Source organism: Neoarius graeffei, chromosome 3 (genome assembly GCF_027579695.1).
Source record: "Neoarius graeffei isolate fNeoGra1 chromosome 3, fNeoGra1.pri, whole genome shotgun sequence".
In the NCBI taxonomy this organism is placed as follows: Eukaryota; Metazoa; Chordata; class Actinopteri; order Siluriformes; family Ariidae; genus Neoarius; species Neoarius graeffei.
This window is the reverse complement of record NC_083571.1, coordinates 63836003-63841515: the sequence shown is the minus strand read 5'-3', so window position 1 is coordinate 63841515 and position 5513 is coordinate 63836003. Positions and strand designations below refer to the sequence as shown.

At 41.5% G+C, this 5513-nt stretch overlaps 1 pseudogene; it reads right to left on the bottom strand.

The window, feature by feature from the left end:
- Nucleotides 1-357: 357 nt before the first annotated feature.
- Nucleotides 358-4187, bottom strand: LOC132882582 (uncharacterized; annotated as a pseudogene).
- Between the last annotated feature and the right edge of the window lie 1326 nt (nucleotides 4188-5513).

Sequence of the window (5513 nt, the reverse complement as noted above, 5' to 3'; positions counted from 1 at the left end):
TGTGTGTGTGTGTGTGTGTATTCATGTGCCATTCCATTCCATGAGGAGGATCTCAAAGCTGGACCCACTGACTGTGTGTCTGTTCCATTGTTCTCTCTTTTTACAAGTATTTTTTTGTTTTCCAGCAAAATAAATATTTTTGTGATAAAAAAAATAGAATTGACTTGGTGTTATTAACATTTGGCTCAACATTAGCTCTACCCTGTACTTTTACAGTTGTGACTGCATAATGGCCATAGTTCCAGTAGGTCTACTTAAACAGAACATAAAGATCTTCTCCAGACTTGTATTAAGACATATGGACTTTAATAGATGAGATAAACATGAAATTAAGAACAGGAGGTTCACCGGAGCAACTCAGAAGTGAAACAACTTTCTCGACATTTGCCACGTCTTCATCAGAGTCTCAAATGAAATTAAGAACATCTTTGTTACATCAATGAGGTAGATCAGTGCGTCTTTGAATGGAGTGTAGTTGTAATTGACAGCATTATCAAAAAGAACTGAAAGGTCCGGGTAATACTGTGTAAAGAGCTGCTCTGCTCTCACTTTGTCTGTCTCCGACATAAAGGGGTCACTTCCAAATGAAGATATTCTGGTGAGGGAAGATCCCATGTCCCTCTCGTACATGTCAGCTGCTACAGTGGTATCTGGCATAAGATCTTTCTCAGCGTTCCTGTCCCTGCCAGATGATTTGGTATCCCTTTGCCTTTAAGAACACACATGTTTGTTGTGATGTTCAAAACCATTTTAGAATCTCATCTCATCTCATTATCTCTAGCCGCTTTATCCTTCTACAGGGTCGCAGGCAAGCTGGAGCCTATCCCAGCTGACTACGGGCGAAAGGCGGGGTACACCCTGGACAAGTCGCCAGGTCATCACAGGGCTGACACATAGACAACCATTCACACTCACATTCACACCTACGCTCAATTTAGAGTCACCGGTTAACCTAACCTGCATGTCTTTGGACTGTGGGGGAAACCGGAGCACCCGGAGGAAACCCACGCGGACACGGGGAGAACATGCAAACTCCACACAGAAAGGCCCTCGCCGGCCACAGGGCTCGAACCCAGGACCTTCTTGCTGTGAGGCGACAGCGCTAATCACTACACCACCACGCCGCCCCCATTTTAGAATCTGTTAAAGTGAATAACTTGTATGGGATATGTACACACCTGGGATCCTGTGAGCATTTCACGAATGCACAAATCTGTTTAGGCCAATCTCGCACATCTGGCTTGTCAGATTGGATGTAACAAACTTTGTCAGGCTGTCATCCATGTCTATTGCTTCCTGATCTTGTAACTGTACCAGGGCCTCCTTAAGTGGGTAGGTCACTCGATTATTGATTTCTGGCCACAATCTTTCCACTGTATGATTCTGTAAAAAAAAAAAGAAGGAAAGAAAGAAAAGAGGTAGCTGACAGCTACCTCAAGCTTCTACTTAAGGGTAATACTTGGCTTAATACTTGTCAGTTTTCATGGTGTAATGTAGGCTGATAATTTGCAGATGGTTACCATTACCCTTGATGACTGAGTTTGGAGGTACGGCTCTCGTTGCTGGTTGTGTCTATATTCCGACAGCCTCTCTTGCATGTACAGGCAGAGGTAAAACTCTTTGCCATGATCCACTCACAGCTGATCCCACATTCCATAATGTGTTACTGCTGGTCTACATATGAAACATTTTAATTATTGATATTTGTAGTGGCCATTTCTCACCAAACATTTCTTCGGCCACATGAGGCAGAGTGTGAGGCAGTTTCAACGCGCATTCCATGTAAAGTACACATCAGGTAAGTATCTACACATCAGGTAAGCATGTAAAGGTAAGTATATAAATATATCAGAAAAGCATATAAACATAGCAGGTAAGTATGTACAATGACACTGACTTAAAACCTCTTTCTTTCTCAGGTAACCAGTAATTTCACAAAGCAGATTTAAATGGGCACATTCAAGGAAACTTAAATATGGCTCCAACAGTATTATTTCATTTTAATTCAAATATTTTCTTTGAAAAAGAACATACAACACTGACCTGTACACTTGGTCGAAGATGGTTAGATTGTTTTTTACAGGCATAGTTGCATTTGCAACAATTTTCTTGCTATAGCCGTCTACAGCAATCACAAAAGTCGCTCCAAACATGGCCAATTTTTCATTTTGGTCCATGTGTAATTTGTGTCCCATACATTCCGCATCATATGGGATTGGGTTCAAGTTATGGGTACCCTATGCAAAAAAGAAAATATAATCACTTTAGGCTGTACTTAGATGAAGTCTATGTTTTGTTAGTCATACAGTGGTGCTTGAAAGTTTGTGAACCCTTTAGAATTGTCTATATTTCTGCATAAATATGACCTAAAACATCATCAGATTTTCACCCAAGTCCTAAAAGTAGATAAAGAGAACCCAGTTAAACAAATGAGACAAAAATATTATACTTGGTCATTTATTTATTGAGGAAAATAGTCCAATATTACATATCTGTGAGTGGCAAAAGTATGTGAACCTTTGCTTTCAGTATCTGGTGTGACCCCCTTGTGCAGCTATAACTGCAACTAAACGTTTCTGGTAGCTGTTGATCAGTCCTGCACACCGGCTTGGAGGAATTTTAGCCCATTCCTCCGTACAGAACAGATTCAGCTCTGGGATGTTGGTGGGTTTCCTCACATGAACTGCTCGCTTTAGGTCCTTCCACAACATTTCGATTGGATTAAGGTCAGGACTTTGACTTGGCCATTCCAAAACATTAACTTTATTCTCCTTTAACCATTCTTTGGTAGAACGACTTGTGTGCTTAGGGTCATTGTCTTGCTGCATGACCCACCTTCTCTTGAGATTCAGTTCATGGACAGATGTCCTGACATTTTCCTTTGGAATTCGCTGGTATAATTCAGAATTCATTGTTCCATCAATGATGGCAAGCTGTCCTGGCCCAGATGCAGCAAAACAGGCCCAAACCATGATACTACCACCACCATGTTTCACAGATGGGATAAGGTTCTTATGCTGGAATGGAGTGCTTTCCTTTCTCCAAACATAACGCTTCTCATTTAAGCCAAAAATTTCTATTTTAGTCTTATCCGTCCACAGAACATTTTTCCAATAGCCTTCTGGCTTGTCCACGTGATCTTTAGCAAACTGCAGATGAGCAGCAATGTTCTTTTTGGAGAGCAGTGGCTTTCTCCTTGCAACCCTGCCATGCACACCATTGTTGTTCAGTGTTTTCCTGATGGTGGACTCATGAACATTAACATTGGCTAATGTGAGAGAGACCTTCAGTTGCTGAGAAGTTACCCTGGGGTCCTTTGTGACCTTGCCGACTATTACACGCCTTGCTCCTGGAGTGATCTCTGTTGGTCGACCACTCCTGGGGAGGGTAACAATGGTCTTGAATTTCCTCCATTTGTACACAGTCTGTCTGACTGTGGATTGGTGGAGTCCAAACTCTTTAGATATGGTTTTGTAACCTTTTTCAGCCTGATTAGCATCAACAATGCTTTTTCTGAGGTCCTCAGAAATCTCCTTTGTTCGTGCCATGGTACATGGCATGCTACAGTAGCCTATGGGCCAGAGCAGACACCTGTACCAACCACAGGGGTCACTGTTCATTGTTCACCATTGAACTAAGAAGGATGACTTCAACAATGTGCTTAAATGGATATAGTCTTTAAAACGATACCAACCTCTAGGCTATATCATACAACACTGACAAGTGTATTAACCATGATTTCAACCCGGATATCCCCCCGGTGTCTAAAATGCTATTTATTTTATGGGGTGGGGTAATTCATTAGGTGATAACCACAGAAAAGATACCAATCTTAGAGGTCTATCATATCACATATGTAGAAATCACAACTACAATTTGCCCACCCAGATGGTACCAGTATGCTATATTTTTTGGCCAAGGACTACGGCAAATGGTACATTTGCAAATATTTTGTAATTGTGCAGGCCCACCTGAGTTATTGCACGAAAGACGGCAATTTCAAGGTCTGAGTCAGACGTTTGTCCTTTTCTTCGCATGTTGTGTGTTGCAAGTAGTCTCCGGACACTGATCTCTGATATTCCCCGCTGGACACCCATTTCTCGCAGCTTCTCTGAAATCTGCCGATATGTTTCTCCATTCATAAACATTTCGTGAATAATGGAGAAGTATGGCTCGAGTGAGACCATTATAACGTAAGGTCAGAGAACATTGAATAAGAAAGGTTTGACCCATTGACTGTATCACTCTGATAAGGGCCCCGTTTGAGATGCCGCAGGCTGCAGCAATCTGCGCAGCGTGCATGCACACTTCACAATTACAATGCATTCTGGTTAGAAATTCCTAACCAGAATGCATTGTAATTTCGCAGTGCGCATGCACGCTGCGCATCCTGGATCCTCTTTGCCCAAGGTGCGGAGGTTTCCACTTTTGGCGGCTCGATCTGTTACCGTGGTAACTGTCACTGAGGATCATGAGAAGGCTAATGTAGCGTGGGGAATAGAGAAAATCAATAATCGTAAATTAGAGTTATTATTTCGTTTTGGTTTCCCTGTTTATTATTTGTTCTGTTTTGAGTTGAAAAAAGGAAAACAAACACCAATCCCTCATTTTTTGGTCATACAGAAAAACAGGAAAATTAAATATTGAGTCATTTTTTTGTTTTTCATTTTCCAGATTGAATGGAATACTTGAATGATCGGATGAGATCAGCAGTTTCTGAAATACTCAAACCAGTCCATCTGGCTCAAACCAACACCCATACCCCAGTGAAAGTCACACTTTGAGATCACAATTTTTCCCGTTCTGATGTTTGAAGTGAACATTAACTGAAGCTCTTGATTTGTATCTGCATGATTTGATGCATTGTGCTGATTAGAAAACTGCATAAAACAACATGTGTATAGGTGTTCCTAATAAAGTTTCCAGTGAGTGTAGATTACGGGTTTGAACACAGTGTTCTGTTGTACAAATGACAGAAACTGGAAACGCCAACTGGAAATGATATCATGGGGGACGTATCACTGGTAGAGGTGCTATGGATGACGTTTCTGTCCCTCATGGGGAAAATGTTGCCATGTACAATGTCACCAATAGACACAGAAACCTCCATCAGCATAACACCATACGCCACTGAAAACCAACCCCACGTCCAACAACAACAGGAAATCAACTGCAACACGGGATGTAACAAACTGATGTCCCATCCAGGGTGTTTTCTGAACTGGTTCCTGGGGTAGGCTCTGAATTCACCGCCACCCTGACCCAGCGAATGAATAAGTAATTTCTGAATCGAATCATTCTGCTGTTGTTTGAGCTCCATGACACCATAACATCCATATGAGCAGGTGAGCTATTGTTTAAACACAGACAGCATGGCTTCTATTGAAATCTGATGGTCAAATAGAAATGAAAGGCTGGACCTTTCATGTGTTTACACTGCGTCCGAAAAACATACTGTATTTTTCATTGCATCACTTGTATCATCATTTAGAATCAGAATTACTTTATTAATC